Source organism: Pongo abelii, chromosome 9 (assembly GCF_028885655.2).
Source record: "Pongo abelii isolate AG06213 chromosome 9, NHGRI_mPonAbe1-v2.0_pri, whole genome shotgun sequence".
Lineage (NCBI taxonomy): Eukaryota > Metazoa > Chordata > Mammalia > Primates > Hominidae > Pongo > Pongo abelii.
In genome coordinates this window covers 116,152,699-116,169,892 of record NC_071994.2, presented here as the reverse complement: position 1 = coordinate 116,169,892, position 17,194 = coordinate 116,152,699, and the positions used below count along the sequence as shown (strand labels likewise).

Here is a 17,194-nt window from a genome sequence, read left to right as displayed (position 1 = left end):
TTCAAATGCAGACACCAACACAAGACTACAGGGATAACAAAGAATCAGGCAATTATGACACTACCAAAGGAAACTAATAAAGCTCCAACAATCAACTCCAAAGAAATGGAGATCTAATAACTGCTTGAAAGAGAATTCAAAATAATCATATTAATGAAGGTCAATGAGATGCAAAACAATACAATTAGACAACTAAATGAGTTTAGGAAGACAATGCATGAACAAAATAAGAAATGTAATAAATAAATAGAAACATAAAATAAAAAAGAACCAAGCAGATATCCTGGAGCTGAAGAATACAACAGATCTGAAAAATTCAAGAGTGCTTCAACAACAGACTCAATCATGCAGAAGAAAGAATGTGCAAACTCAAATATAGATAGGTCATCTGAAATTAGCCAATTATAGGGAAAAAAGGAAAAATAATGAAAAAGAGTGAAGAAAGGATAAGGGGCCTATGGGACACCATCAAGCATACAAATATGCAAGTTATGGGAATTCCAGAAGGCAAACAGAGCTAGAAGAGACCAGAAAGCTTACTTAAAGAAATCATCTCAAAACTCCACAAATCTCATAAGCGATACACACATCTAGATTAATGGAGCTCAAAGGATCCCAATCAAGATCAATCCAAAGAAGAACATTCCAAGGCACATTATAATCAAATTGTCAAAAGTCAGCCAGGTGTAGTGGTTCATGTCTGTAATCCCAACACTTCGGGAAGCCAAGGTGGGCATATCACTTGAGGCCAGGATTTCGAGACCAGCCTGGCCAACATGAGAAAATCCTGTCTCTACTAAAAATATAAAAATTAGCCAGGTGTGGTGGTGCACACCTGTAATCCCAGCTACGTGGGTGGCTGACGGATGAGAATCACTTGAACCTAAGAGACAGAGGTTGCAGTGAGCTGAGATTGTGCCACAGCACTTCGGCCTGGGCAACAGAGTGAGAATCCATCTCAAAAAAAAAAAAAAAATACTGTTGAAAGTCAAAGACAAAGAGAGAATGTTGAAAGCAGCAAAAGAAAAGAAACTCATTGCATACAAGAAAACACCCATAAAGGTATCAGTGGACTTCTCACTATAAACATTAAAACCAGAAGGGAATGGGTTAATATATTCAAAGTGCTGGATTTAAAACGAAACAAAACAAAAGTGCCAATCAAGAACACTATCCTCAGCAAAGCTGTATTACAGAAATGAATGACAAATAAAGACATTCCCAGACAAATAAAAACTGAGAGTGCTCATCACCACTAGACTTGCCCTACAAAAAAAAATGCTAAAGGGTGTTCTTTAAGTTGAAACAAAAAAACCAAATTAACAAAATAAATATATATAAAAGTAAAAACTCAATGGTAATGGTAAATAGTCAAATTCAGAATATTCTAATATTGTAATGGTGGTGTGTAAATCACTGGTATCTATAATATAAAGGTTAAATGGCAAAACTATTAAAAATAATCATAGCTATAATAATTTGTTAAAGGATACACAATATAAAGAGATGTAAATTGTGACACAAAAACGTAAAATAAGGCTGCGAGGTGGGGCATAAAAGTGTAGAGGTTTTGTGTGCAATCAAAGTTAAGTTTGTTTTATCATCTTAAAATGAACTATCATAATTATAACATGCTCTATGTATGCCTCATGGTAACTACAAAGCAAAAACCTATAGTAAATATGCAAAAGATAAACAGAAAAAAATCAAGACATATGCCACTAGAAAAAGTATCAAATCACAAAGGAAGAAAGCAAGAGAAGTAGAAAGGAACAAAGCCTTCACAAAACAAATAAAATGGCATAGTAATTCCTTACCTATTAATAATTACCTTGAATGCAAATACATTAGAGTCTCCAAAAAGTCAAAAGATATAAAGTGGTTGAATTAATTTAAAAAAGAAGACTTGACTATATGCTACCTACAAGAGACTCACTTCAGAAGCTTTAAGGACACACATAGAATAAAACTGAAGGGGTAGAAAAAGATCTTATGCAAATGAAAACCAAAAGAGAGCAGGGGTAGCTATACTAACATCAGACAAAATAGGTTTTAAGTCAAAAACTGTAAAAAGAGACCAAAAAGGTCATTACATAATGATAAAGAAGTCGATTAATTCAGAGAATATAACAACTGTAAATATATATGCACCTACCATCAAAGCACCTAAATATATAAAGCAAATATTAATAGATCTGAAGGGAAATATAGAAGGCAATACAATAATAATAAGAGACCTCAATATCCCACTTTCAACAATGGCTAGATTGTCCAGACAGAAAATCATTATGGAAAAAGTGGAGTTGAACTACACATGAGGCCAACTCACACACATACATAGAACATTCCATTCAACAGCAGCAGAATACACAATCTTCTCAAGCACACATGGAACAATCTCCAGGACAGACCATATGTTAGGCCATGAACCAAATTTTGACAAATTTATGGAGACTGAAATCATATCAAGTATCTTTTCTAACCATGATGGCATGAAACTAGAAATCAAAAACAGGAGGAATTTTGAAAAATTCACAAAAATATGGAAATTAACCAACATGCTTTTGAACAACCAGTGGGTCAAAGGAGAATCAAAAGAGAAATCAAAAAATATCTTGAGACAAACAAAAATGAAAACACAACTTACCAAATCTTATAGGATGCAGCAAAAGCAGTTCTATAAGGAAAACTTATAACAATAAATGCCTACATTGGAAAAGAATAATGGTTTGAAGTAAACAACCTAATGTTATACCTCAAAGAACTTAAAAATTAAGAAAAAAACTAAGCACAAAGTTAATTAAAAAAAGACATAACAAAGATCAGAGCAGAAATAAAATGTAAGCTAGAAAATCATTTAAAAATCAACAAACTAAGTTAGTTTTTTTCTGAAAGATAAAAATTGACAAAAGTTTTGCTAGGCTAACTAAAAAAAGAGAGAGAAGAATGAAATAAATAAAATCAGAAATAAAAGAGGAGACATAACTGATACCATGAAAGTACAAAGGATCATAAGAGACTACTGTGAAGATTATATGCCAATAAATTGGATGACCTAGAAGTAAATTCCTAGAAACATATAACCTATGAATAATAAATTATGAAGAAATAGAAAATGTGAACAGACAGGTAACAAGTAAAGATATTAAATCAGTAATTAAAGATCTCCTATCAAAGAAAAGCCCAGGGTCTGATGGCTTCAATGGTGAATTCTACCAAACATTTAAATAAGCATTAATACCAATCCTTCTCAAACTCTTCCAAAAAGTTAAAGAGGAAGGAACACTTCCAAACTCATTTTACTAAGTCAGCATTACCCTGATATCAAAGCCAGACAAGGACACTATGAGAAAAGAAAATTACAGGCCAATATCCCTAAGTAATATAGATGCAAAAATCCTCAAAAAAATGCTAGCAAACCTAATTCAACAGCACATTAAAAGGATAACTCACCATAATCAAGGGGATATATTCCTGGAAAACAAGCATGGTTCAACATATGCAAATCAATAAATGTGATATACTATATTAAAAGAATGAAGGACAAAAACCATACGATCATCTCAATAAGTGCAGAAAAAGCATTTGACAAAATTCAACATTCTTTTGTGATTAAAAACTCTCAACAAATTAGGTATAGAAGGACTGTGTCTCAACATAATAAAGGTCATATATGTTAGCCTACAACTAACACCATACTTAACCTTAAAAAGTTGAAAGCTTTTCCTCTAAGATCAGGAACAAGATATGGATGCCTATTCTTACCACTTCTGTTTAAAATAGTACTGAAAGTCGTAGCCAGAGCAATTAGACAAGAAAAAGTAAAATAAAATAAAAGACATCCAAATCTGAAAGGAAGAAGTTAAACTGTTACTATTTGCAGGTAACATAATCTTTTATATTAAAAAACACTAATGATTCCACCAAAAGGCTGTTAGAATAAACAAATTCAGTGAAACTGCAGGATACAAAATCAACATACAAAAATTGGTAATATTTCTATACACTAAAAGCAAACTATCTGAAAAAGAAATCTAAAAACAATCTCATTAAAATAGCATCAAAAATTATAAAATACTTAGGAATAAACTTAACTAAAGAGGTAAAAAATCTGTATACAGAAAACTACACAACATTGATGAAAGAAATTGAAGAAGGCACAAATAAACGGAAAGATGTCCCATGTTCATGGACTGAAAGAATTAATACTGTTAAAATGTCCATACTACCAAAACGGAGCTACTGATTCAATGCAGCTACAGATTCAATGCAATCACTATCAAAACTACAATGACATTTTCTACAGAAATAGGAAAAAAATCTTAAAATTCATATGGAAGACAAAAGACTCTGAATAGCCAATGTAATCCTAAGCAATAAGAACAAAGTTGAAGGCATCACCCTATCTGATTTCAAAATCTACTACAAAGTGATAATAATCAAAACAGTATGGTACTGGCAAAAAAAAAAAAAAAAAAAGATACATAGGCCAATGGAATAGGACAGAGAACCCAGAAATAAACCCAAGGATATGTGGCATTACATGCATTATGTGGCATTATATGCTCTAATTTTCAACAAGGGCACCAAGAAGTCATAATAGGGAAAAGACAGTCTCTTCAATAAATATCCACATGCAAAAGAATGAAATTGGATATTTATCTTACACCATACACAAAAATCAACTCAAAATGAATTAAAGACCTGGAGCTTTAAAACTCTTAGAAGGAAATATAGGGGAAAAGCTCCTTGACACTGGTCTTGGCAATGATTAAAAAAAAAAATAGGATAGCGCAGGCAACAAAAGCAAAATAAACAAGTGGGACTACATCAGACTAAAACGTTCCTGCACAGCAAAGGAAACAATCAAAAATAGAAAAGGAAGTCTATGGGATGGGAGAAAATATTTGTAAACCATATATCAGACAAGGGGTTAATATTCAAAATATATAAGGAACACACAAACTGAACAGCAAAAAAAATGAATAAACCAATTTAAAAATGGGCAAAGGATCTGAACATTTTTCCGAAAAACACATAAAAATAACCAACAGATACTGTATAGAAAAAGGTGCTCAACAGTGCTAATCATTAGAAAAATACAAATCAAAATCACAATGAGAAAGCATCTCACACCTGTTAGGATGGCTTTTGTCAAAAAGACAAGAGATAACAAGTGTGGGTAACCATGTAGAGAAATGGGAACCCTTGTACACTGTTGGTGGGCATGTAAGACTGCTGCAGCCACAGTAGAAAACAGAATGGGGGTTCCCAGAGAAATTAAAAATAGAACTACTATATGACGCAGAAAAATATCCCTCTTCTGTATATGTACCCAAAGGAAATGAAATCACCACCTTATGAAGATATGTGCACTCCTATGTTCACTGAAGCATTATTCACGATAGCCAAGTTATAGAAAAAACTATCCATTGACAGATGAATTTTAAAACTCATATATATATATATGAATATTATTCAGCCTTTAAAAAGAGGGACATCCTGCCATTAAGGCAATACAGATAAACCAAGAGGACATTATATTAAGTGAAATAAGCCAGACACACGAGGAAAATACTGCATGATCTCATTTATATGTGGATTCTAAAACAAACAAAACTAAATACATAGAAACAGAGTAGAATGGTGGTTACCCAGGCAGGGGTCAGGAGAGGAGCTAATGGGAAGATGTAGGTCAAAGGGTACAAAGTTGCAATTATGGAGGAAGAATAAGTCTAGAGACCTAAAGCACCACATGATGACCAGGTAATAATGTTGTATTGTATGATGGAAATATGCTAAGACAGTAGACTTTAAGAACTCTATTCACAATACATACATACATACATACATACATACATACATACATAAAGGTGACCATGTGAGATGACGAATATGTTAATTTGCTTGACTATAGTAATCACTGTTATGTACACGTATATCAAAACATAATAGTTAACACCTTAAATATTAAATAAGTAAATAAATAAGGAAATCCTGCAAAATGCAGAGCCAATACATTCCAAGTTGATGAGGAGCATGGTCATTTGACCAATTACTTGCACCGAGCTTCTATTTCTCCATTTGGCTACCATGATAAACCAATATAAACTCCATTTTCAGTCTGGAAATCTTGCCAAAGACAGAATTGAGTTCTGATACAACCTGTCCTTACTGAACCCACATTAGATGCCAGCCTTCTTCTCTGGGCTCCCATATCATCTGCTTAATTGTCGGTTCTTAAAACTTTTCTAGGATGGGCATTAAGTTCCCCCATATTCCTGGGAGAAGAATTCACCCTCTTCCTACTTGAAAAAAAAAAAATCCAAATTTTTGTTCATTTTCATGATTTCTCAAAATCATTTTCTGTAGCTGTTTATGGATTTATTTACAATTCTCCTGCTATCCTGGAATATAATTTCATTAATGCCTGAAAATTTGAAATCAATGAGAGCTACACAATCTTTCATATATCAGCTATGTTATTACCAAAAGCACTAAAAGATACAAACCCCAACAAGAAATTGGTATGGACTGCAAACAAACTTCTTCATTAAAACAGAGACAGAGTGAATTAAAAAGAGAATAAGAATTGAAAGCAGTACCACAATATAAAAAGGGCAGCTCTGTGGTTTTAATTCTTTTTGAAAATATACAAAACAGTAACTTGCTTACATGACTTGGTACCGCTTTTTAATAACTATTACATATGAAAACTGCCCATCTTCAGAGTGTAAGTGCTTGGCTAAGTTCCGTTCCTGGTCCTCTCTGCTTCTCTCTCTAAATGGACTTATCCTTCCAGAACCATCTACTTAAATAACTACAGATTTAGGTCTCTAACGTGATCTCTCCTAAAAACTGTAGACTTCTATTTCCAGCAGTATACCTGGCTTTTCTTCCTAGACAGTCCACTTTAATCTCAGGGTCACCTTGCCCAAGCCAAACTATTACCTTTTTTAAAAAAATTAAAAGTCCCTATTTTCCCCTTCCCCAATTCTGTTGTTAGTGACATTTACTCTTACCATGCGCCTCACCTGAAATCTAAATAATCTCCATTCTTTCCTCTCTTGCATATCCAAATCAGTCACTAAGTTCATCAATCTTCCCTCTGTAGTATTTCTTGCATAATGCCTTCCTTTACATCTCACAATCAGAACTCCATTTCCACCTCCCATCACCTCACACAGCCTCTACAGTAGCTCCTCCTACCCCCTGACTACTGGTTTTCCAGACTGTAATCTCTCCCAGCTTCCAAAAGAAGAGCAACAAATCCAACTTCCCAAAACATGCTCCCATCAAGTCATCCCCAGAATCTACTGCTTGCAATGACCTCCTTACTTCCCCATCTGATGAGCAAGGCCATCCCCGGTTCTTGTTTACTCACTGCCACCAAATCTTTGCATACATTCCCAGCTAGCACCCTTTTTACAAATGAATTCAGATATATCTATTCCTCTTTTAGATCTTACCTCTCAGTCAAAGGCATAAATACATGTAGAATGCAGGAATGAATAAAGGCTACCTACAAGGGGCTCAGAGTGAAACTGAGCCAACTCTGACAACTTGCACCTATGTGCAAGACCCTTTGCTAGGCACTGTAGAGGATATGAAGATTTGCATTTTGGTTAATCCGGACAAAACCACCACACATAACATCTTATAGGGAAATGCATCCCAATTGCCAAAGTAAGTTACAAACTTCTTGTGGGGGAAAAGTCACATAATGGGCTTGGTGCCACCTGTATCATAAAATAAGATGTCTGTCTGAACAGGCACATCAAAACTTGATTGTTTACTTTGAACTCACTCTAAATAAAAAAGAGAGCCACCTAGTGAAAGGCAACAACTAATTTTATTTGTATGCAAAAAACCTTTGAACTTTAACCTCCATCTCTATGTCTAAGATGTCTTATTTTTAAAGACAGATTCTTATCTGAGATGTTCGCAAATTTTCTTTTAAAGAAGTTAAATAAGATGAACTTTCAAAGATTCTTCGAATTCCTTAATTTCCTATGGGTTAGCTCCCTCTGCATGGCTACTCTAAGTGATTGTGGGAATAGTTGCACCAAATACACCAAAGCATCCTAGTGGAAAATTTGCAAGCGATCTACAGCAGTTCCAGTTAGCTCAAGACCACTAGTAAAGATTTGTGCTTTTAGTGAAAGGGCAGTCACATAAGATATTCTTTACCAGTATTCTAGAAAAGCAATGTGGTGTTAGCCCAACACAATACATGCCATCTAAGAATTATGTAACCATTTTCATATTAATCACTGCAGAATTATCGAATTAATATTTTATTTAAGACTACTGAGGAGGACGTTTCTCATGACAAGAAATACATCTTAAATCCATCTTAGCCTTGCTTTAAAATGCAACCGTATCTATTGTGTACCGCTTTATGATGAATGGGACAAAACCCAAACACTTTTCTTCTGCAATCCATGAAGGAAAGATTACAAAATACTGGGAAACATCATTTCGTTTTTTTTTTCTATGCACAGAGAATGAATGATAAGCCTTAAGCTATCAAAATGGTGGAGATGAGGAGAAGAGATTGACAATCAGTGCATACAACATAAGATACTACTGTAGTAATATGGTAAAGCTATTAGATATGTGAAAGGGGTGATTCTCCTCTACATTCACTTATCCTGAGTAACAGCTCCCCAGAATAAAAGGGAAAATTTTCCCCAGTCAAAATACATAAATGGAAGACATAAATGTTTCCTCTCTCCTAGAAGACAGACAGAAACAGATGCTTCCAGGTGCTAGGCATTTTCCATTTTGCCAGGGGTAATCTTAGCATGCTCACATTCAATAGTTCTTTGAGGAATATCCAAATAAAATTATTTTAGCTATTCTCATGAAGATATAATACCCACAATCTAAAAGTTAGTAAGAATTAAGGATAAATATTAACAAGTGCTAGGATTAAAATAAACCTTCATAGGGATAAAAGACTACATATTGGGTATAATGTACACTGCTCCAGTGACAGGTGCACCAAAATCTCAGAAACCACCTCTAAAGAACTTATCCATGTAACAAAAAACCACCTGTACCCTCAAAACTATCGAAAAATAAATAAATAAACCTTCATGGTTACAAACAAACAAACAAACAGCTAACACAATTAAGGATCTCACATTACTAAAATGCTGAATCAAGGCTCAGCCATGTTGTAGTATGTATCAATACTGCATTCCTTTTTATTTCCCGACAATATTTTATTGTATAAATATACGACATTTTTTGGTCCATTCATCAATTGATGGACATTTAGGTTCTTTCCATTTTTTGACCCTTATTAATAATGTTCCATGAACATTAGTGTACATGTTTTTATACGGACATACGTTCTTACTTCTCTTGGAAGAGCAGAGATGCTGGTTCACATGGTAACTCTGTTTAAGAACTGCCAGACTTGTTTTCCAAAGAGGCTGCACCATTTCCATTCCCATCAGCAGTGTTTGAGGGTTCCAATTTTTCCACAACATTATTAACACTTGCTGTTATCTGTCTTTTTGATTCTAGCCATCCTAGCGGGTGTGAAGTGGTATCTCACTGTGGCTTTGATATACATTTCCCCTGATGGCTAACGATGTTGAGCATCTTTTGGCCATTTGTCCTTATGGGCCATTTGTATATGTTAGCTCTGGATTTTTCATAGATGCCCTTTATCAGGTCAAGGAAGTGCTTTCTATTCCTTGTTTAATGAGTGTTTTCATCCTGAAGGGGTGTCGCATTTTGTCAAGTGTGTTTTCTGAATTTAGAGGTGATCATGTGGTGTTTGATACCAGCTGTTTTTGTTTTGCATACTTATGAAGTCTACACAATTCTAAAACTGTGTTATGCATTTCAGATTTTTATAAAAAGGTTCAAATTTAAATGAAGTATAAATCCTAAAAATTATGTCCGTTAAACAAAAATTATGGGAGCCCATTGTTTTAGACTGAGCTTCTGCACCCGACCCCAAGAGACCAGACCAAACCAAAATGGAGTCACTCAGGCTAAATGCCATATAATCAAACTGAAACTTTAAAGAAGCAGATAGATCCCAAAACAGATTGGGTTTTCCTGAAAACAGGAGATTCCAGTCAACCTGAGTCAGTGCAATAAAGATGTCTCCTCTGCTTTAACTTGCAAAAAAGTCACCGGAAGTAACCCGATGTTAACCAGTTTTTTTTTTCTATAGTTGTTTCCTTGTTCCCACTTTCCAAACCCACTGTTCTGCCATTGCTCAGTGGGAGCTCTCATTCTATTTTGTTGAATGGAGGCTGCCCCAATTTATGAATCACAAATAAAAGACAATTAGATTTATAACTAAATTCGTTGTAATTTTGTCTTTTGACATGTCTATAATAAACATTTGGATAAGTACATCAGTAATATTTTGGAAAAAAATTTATTATGAAACCTATATAAGGACTTTTGAATGGTAAAAATTATAGTTTTTTTTTCTTTTTTGTTCTACCAGTCTAATTTTTTATGGTTCTACTTTTTCAGACTACTTCTTGGCTACTTCTGTTCTTCAGAACAGCAACCCAAACACAACCAAAGTCTATGGACCACTCTACATAAGCCCAAATTAAGCACAATTTCCATGTAGTTGAATATTACAGAAAGCAATTCAAATAAAATCGAAATGGTGTCATCAGAGGATCTGTGTTCAACAGTCAAAATCCAACCAAATCCATACAATAGTAAAGAGGATAATAACAAGTAGTTTCACAGACAGTTAAATATATCTAAGCCAAGTGGTTTTTAGGAAACCTGTATGAAACTTTTTAATTCAGTTAACTACTTTCTAGTATTTAACAAAATCATTTAAAACAATAAGCTTTGTCTCCATGATTATACACAATCATTTTGTCAAAATATGTGAACACAGACAATGACATATTTTCCCCCTTGTGAAATTCAAATCTACTTGGAAATGCCGTATTCTGTGCAGAATTTTTCAAAAGATGCTAAAAATATGTAAAGTATATTAAACCAGTCCAAAGTAACAGACCTCCAAAATAATTAATGTACATTTTGAGGTTTTGGAAACTGTACTGGCTAATGTGGCTGTTGCCAGCTAGAACTAGGAGATCAGGAAAAGCTTTCATGAAGAGTGTTTTACCATAGAAGAGAAACATTATAAGTAGCTCATCTTACACAGTCTTATTAAAAGAAAGCCTCACTAATATTAAGAACATTTCTTCTCTTTATTCTCAATGTTTACATTCAACCACTGAGTCTTAAAATACAATGAACAAAAAAACATGCCATTATTACTAAAATAATGTCAAAAATATCATTTAAAATCAATTTGAGGGACAAATATCTTCCAGGCATTAGCCGAATCACATATTTTCTAAAAACAATAACACTTAAATACAATTTGCTTAATTTTGGGTTCTGTGTCCCCATCTCACCCCACTCCCAAAACCCAAGCTACTTATATTTAGATTTTTTGGTTCATGTTTAATTCTCCTGAGATTTCCAATATGGCATATATTCTCAGAATTTCATTCTACCTCTTTTTGGATACATAACAAGGAGAAAATGCATAGAAAATTATAGAGATGTACAAGAACATTGATTATTGCATCATAGAAAGATGAGTCACTTTCCTCTTCACCCCAACGTTCAGGATCCTTACACACTGGGATTGCACCACATGCAATGCAGTGGCCAAAAGGGACTCTTCTTCCACAAAACACTGCACTAATTCTCCAGTATTCAGCTTTTCCACTTGAATGGAATAAAAACCCTTTTGAGAACAACAATTACAATCCCCCCATTTTTTTTCTCAGGCGCACTATTGGACTTCTTAGTGCATGCACAATGCAAATAAGGCAAGCTTCCTTTCACAGAGTGATTAATATGCAAAGACAGCCTGCTTTTTTAGTAGGATGTGAAGAACCACCAACAAGCCTTTCTAAGCCCAGAGGTTTCTACAATTATTTCCACTGTTTATTTTTAAACAGAAGATTACACAATAACACCAAGCGCTGTAGCTCTAATTTGCCAATATTTTGTAAACAATGACAATTTAGATTTTTAAACCTTTTGTATCATATTTAAATCTGTGGTCAACTATTGATTCCAATGTATTAATTTTTTTTCCAAATCTAGGAAACTCATTTGTATGGGATAAGACTCAATCTATACTTTTTTATTAAGAAATTGCACTCCATTTTTAAATAGTGAATGATTTGTCTGGCATGAACTTTTGGAAAATGTGGTGATTTTTAAAATTTTTTATAAATTCCAAATGAAGACAAGAAATGACATTTCTTTCATGGTAAAAACCAGAAAATCTGCTAGACAAATTCTAAAAGAGCTGTAGTACTAGAAATTGCATTTTAATAGTAATCCATCTCACTTACATATACGCTTATAAAGATTGCGACTTTTCCAAATTGTTATTAAATCATTATAAGACTGTTTTAATAGAAAATTTAACAAAATTTGTTCAATAAAACAATGCTACAAAGAAAATAATATCTTTGTAGAACAGATTAAACACATATGCACATTTAAGGAGCATTTCTAATCACATTATTTCCTAGGTGATTTTTTTTTTTTTTTACCAAAGTTTCCAGAAAAAGCAAACTTATCTGATATGGCGGTTAGGCCTTCCGTAATAAAGATTTCACTTGTCTCATCATTTTTGGTTTTGGACTGTCTTCACCCACAAAGTATCATGACACAATTCTAATCATAGAATTACCTGACATTTGCACCTAATGCTTTAAGGAAAAAAGTCACCAAAAACTCAAACATTTTGCTCTGAATATAATTTTTTAAAATCAATGCATTAAACACCAAAATGCAACTCGATTTTTCTGTTCTTTTTAAAAAACAACTTCTACAGATATAGTTTTAAGATAAAATGTTAGATATGGATAAGACTTACCACATCAAATTGCATTTTAGCCAAAATATTTCAAAAATATATGTAGATCAATACCTATCATGGTCTAAATCAAACCGATCTTCTCGCCAACAGTCCCAAATCCCAAGACACGTGACTCGAAACAGACAATAATATCTACATACCTTCAGGTTTTATAGAATAGATATTAGCATCATTTCAAGAACATCAACAAGTCATTCCAGACATTTTTGTTTCCCTGTGAAGTTCCAGTGTCCAGCTAGTCCAAGGCACTTAAGCACCTGGATTCTCCAGACAGCCGCAGACATACAACCAATCCTACCAAATTAATCTTTAGGTTTAAATTGTTTTCCTCCTTTGTACTTCTAAATTCTAAAAGTTCTCCTCCTTTGTACATTTAATAATTTTCAATTACTAAAAATTTATAATTAAAAAAGTATTGATTTATTTGTTCTAGTCTATAAATAAAAAGATGAAAGTGAAGATTAAACTCACAGTGGAACTCATCATTTTAAATCTCTCATGTTGAGCAAGTTAAGAGTATATAATTGCATACATATTTTTATACTCATTTATCACAAACAAAAAGTTTAGTATTTAGAAATAAATACATAAATTGTTAAAATAACTGCACATATTTATAATTTATGTTTTCTTAAAATATGTCCAATTATACTTTTATTATTGTGACTAAATAACTTTAGCTGGGGTTTGTTTGTGAAAACTATTCTCTTAATATTGCACAGGGCAGCAAAAATATAACTCAGTAATATATTGATTTACCTCCCAGCGACTTCAAAAGGATCTACTGTGAATATCTCTAGAACACCAAATAGTGAATGATTTTTCTGGTTTCCTATTTAGATACAAAACTACCCTTAAATGCCTAAATCAATTATTGTGTGAAATGTTTATATTCTCAAAAATAATGCCTATGTCTAACTTGGTTATAAAGGAATACAAATAATAAAAATATTCTTTTTACGAGAAGGAAGGCAGGCGAATGAACTACCTTCATGACCAGTTATCTTAATTGAGTCTGACAGGTAATTTAAATTCTGATTCCAAAGCCAATTTAGTTCAAAATGACCTCAAATGGTAATCTAGGGCAGTTAACTGACTCACTTTCAATCCCTTATCTTCAAAGAAAATCACATAATGTCCCTTTTTTACTTCATTATGACAGATGGTTTTCTTTGATGAAAATTTTAAATTTTAAACGTGATGAGTAACTTTCAGTTACATACACAAAAGGAAAAAAACTCTGAGAAAATAACAAATAACTCTTATTTATCATTTTCTGACATTTCAAGATTGTCTTTTCTGTCATCCCACAGGCATAAATATTACAAGTGTAAACAAAAAACTTTCCGAACGTGGTCTAGAATTTTTCACAAAGCCGAAGGGTATTCATCTTTTACCTCCAATTCCTAGACCAACTACATAGAACACACGAGTTATTTCATAAATACTGGATTAAGTCAATGTTTCTAGTGGACATTTAACTACCCAACAAGTCTGAGACATGGCCACTTGCCAACGTGTTCATAAAATTGTTCTTGTTCTGATTTGCAAAATCACTGCCAAGTCCACATCTTTCTATCTAAGAAATGTGGAATCTCAGGCCACCTTGGAATCTCTTGAGAATGCTTCAGTTCAGAAAAGTTTCCTCAAAACTCTTTAAATTGTCAATCCCTTGAAGTTGTCTGAACATTCCTCTGTTTGGGTTTTTGCCTTTGATGCACCCCTAGAGCATGTCCCTTTTCCTTTAAGAACTGCAAGCTTCTTTCAGTCTCAACGATCCTACCCTAAAACGTGCAAGATAAAATATTTCAAAAAAGATTTTAAAAGTCCGCTTTGGACTTTAGCAATTAGAAACCCTGAAGGAGATAGGTCATCAGTGGGTTCTGAGTCTGCTTCAAAATTAAAGTCAGTAGAGCCTCTCACACCACTAATTCAAACACACACACACACACACACACACACACAAACTGTAAGCTACAGGAGGGTGGCAGCCATATATCTCTTCTCCCATACTCCCCTCACCCCAGCAGAAGGCTCAATTTTTATAAATAGAGAGATTGAACCAGATGCACTTTGTCCTTGTGTATACCAGACTTTGTTGAGAGCAGAAGCACCCTACTGAAAATAGGAGAATTAAATGAAGTCTAGACTACAGAAGAAAAAAATACCCCCCAATCCATTTCTTCCTATTCAGCTTAGAGAAAAATAGTAGTCGGACTTATACCCTGCCTGCTGCAAAATTTTTGATTCTCTTAAGTCCATCAGTCCAAAAGAAAATGTAAGTATTCATGAATATACATGGATGTCCCCCACCCAATAAACCAAGTTTCTGCATAGTCGTTCAGCGTGACACCCCACACTGAGCCCCACAGCTCTTCAGGGTCTCACTCTTTACTAATAGGCAGCCAGGGATCATTAGAATTTGAGGAGTTAAATGAAACAACATGAAACACAAAAGGAGATACGACAGCAAACATAATAAAGAGAAATTCAGACAAAAAGAGACAGGAAGCAAGAGAAATGTTATGAACTCCTCAGCGATATGAAAGATATTGCATCAAGAAAGAAAAAGACGCTATGCTAGCTCTTCAGAGGCTTCTTTCCCTTACTTCTTCATTCTTCATGTTTCAAAGAATCAGGGTTGCCAGGTAAGTGACTTCCAGATTAATGAAGTGTCACCAGTATGATCTTTAGCAGCAACCATTATTGAAATATACTAAATTTTATGGCTCAACCATTATAGTGAATTGACAGGTTTGATATTAACCCTATGCAAATGGAAAGGAGAATCTAGATAAACCACTTTTAATTTTTTAAATATTACTTTTCTCAAAATCAAGATCTACTAGGCTTTGCTTTCACAGGAGGTAAAACAGCTCCACAATTAAGCATGGCATTTCCAACTCAGTTGCAACTCACAGTGATCCTGAACTCTCAGATAATGAAAAATAAATGGAAAATGTGATTCTCATTAGAATCAATACTTAAATCCAACACGAATTGTATATCCCTTCACTGTGAACTTTAGCAGAAAGAAAGGATATGGGAAAAAATTTACTGAGCTCACTATGTGCCAGACAGTTGTATAAACTACCTCATTTCATCCTCACAATAACCCTATTAGTTGGGTATTATCCCTGATTCACAGATAAATAAACTGACCGTTGGAGATTAAATAACTGGCTCAAGGTCATGAAAAGCAGGAAAGTCACGGTTCGAAATGTGGGTTTGATACCAAAGGTCCATGGGGCACCCTGTGCAGTATGCATTGCCTCCAACCCCAAAAGGAGATACTAAATTCAGAAAGAAAGAAAATTTATAATTATGTACCCAAACCAAAGAGCTTTCATTGGATTTCCATCTTCTTATGCCCATGATAACAGGCCTTTAAGGCTGCTTAAAATACACCTTTATGGTGTACTGTAAGTCCGATTCTTATACAGCAATTGCAGCTTAACTGGTGACTGGCAGCCTCTCATGTGAACAGAATGGACACTCAAATTGAAAATGAATAAAAGAACATTAGAAAAGTAATCAATCACTCTTGTGCTGATCTGATAAAAACAGCACATCCAATTTGTGACATGCAGAAGAAGCTTCAAAAGATTTTGCTATAGAAACGTTTTTTAAAGGTCTAGAAATAAATGTATGAATACCACGGGCAATGAGGTAAGAAGACAAAACTGAATCTAAAAATAATCAACTCATATGATAAATGAAGTCACTGGGGAAAACCCCTAACTTTATTCATTTCCTCTAATAACAGGACATAATATGTCTAATAACATATTATGCTATTTATGTCTAATAACAGGACATAAAATTGTCCTGCTGTCCTTCGCAAAGGTTGTGCATCACCTCTCCCCTCCCTCTGGCTCTTTTCCATGGTAATGCATAGTTCAATAAGCCCAGGAAGCTTCATCATGAAGCCGTCACCCGAACTAGCAGCCCTCCTTTCCTTCTTTCTTTGCCAAGTGTCCTGGACATCAGCTCTTCCTCAATCTTTGACTCTAAGTAAAGAACTTGAATTTCACCATTCAACTGAAATCCCTCTGACATCACCACTCTCCTCTGACACAAATTCCAAGTTTCTACTTAATTCTCACCTACTTTATACTTTTAACCACCCTTAGTACTGCTGCCCTTGTTTTTACTGCACTATTTGTTTTGCAAAGCAATATGTGCTCATTATCAAAAACTCAGACAACATAAATAGTGATTTACTGTCTTCCAGTCTTGATTACAGGGTGAGTGAAAGACATGTTTTTTAACAAGATTGGG

The 17,194-nt window shown here is 34.1% G+C and overlaps 1 protein-coding gene and 1 pseudogene across 14 annotated transcripts in view; both read right to left on the bottom strand.

Annotated features, from left to right (window-relative positions):
- Window positions 1-17,194, bottom strand: part of NCAM1 (neural cell adhesion molecule 1) — a 316,550-nt gene that overhangs the window by 288,240 nt on the left and 11,116 nt on the right. The window lies entirely within an intron of this gene.
- LOC112135602 (U7 small nuclear RNA) lies at window positions 12,278-12,345 on the bottom strand (annotated as a pseudogene).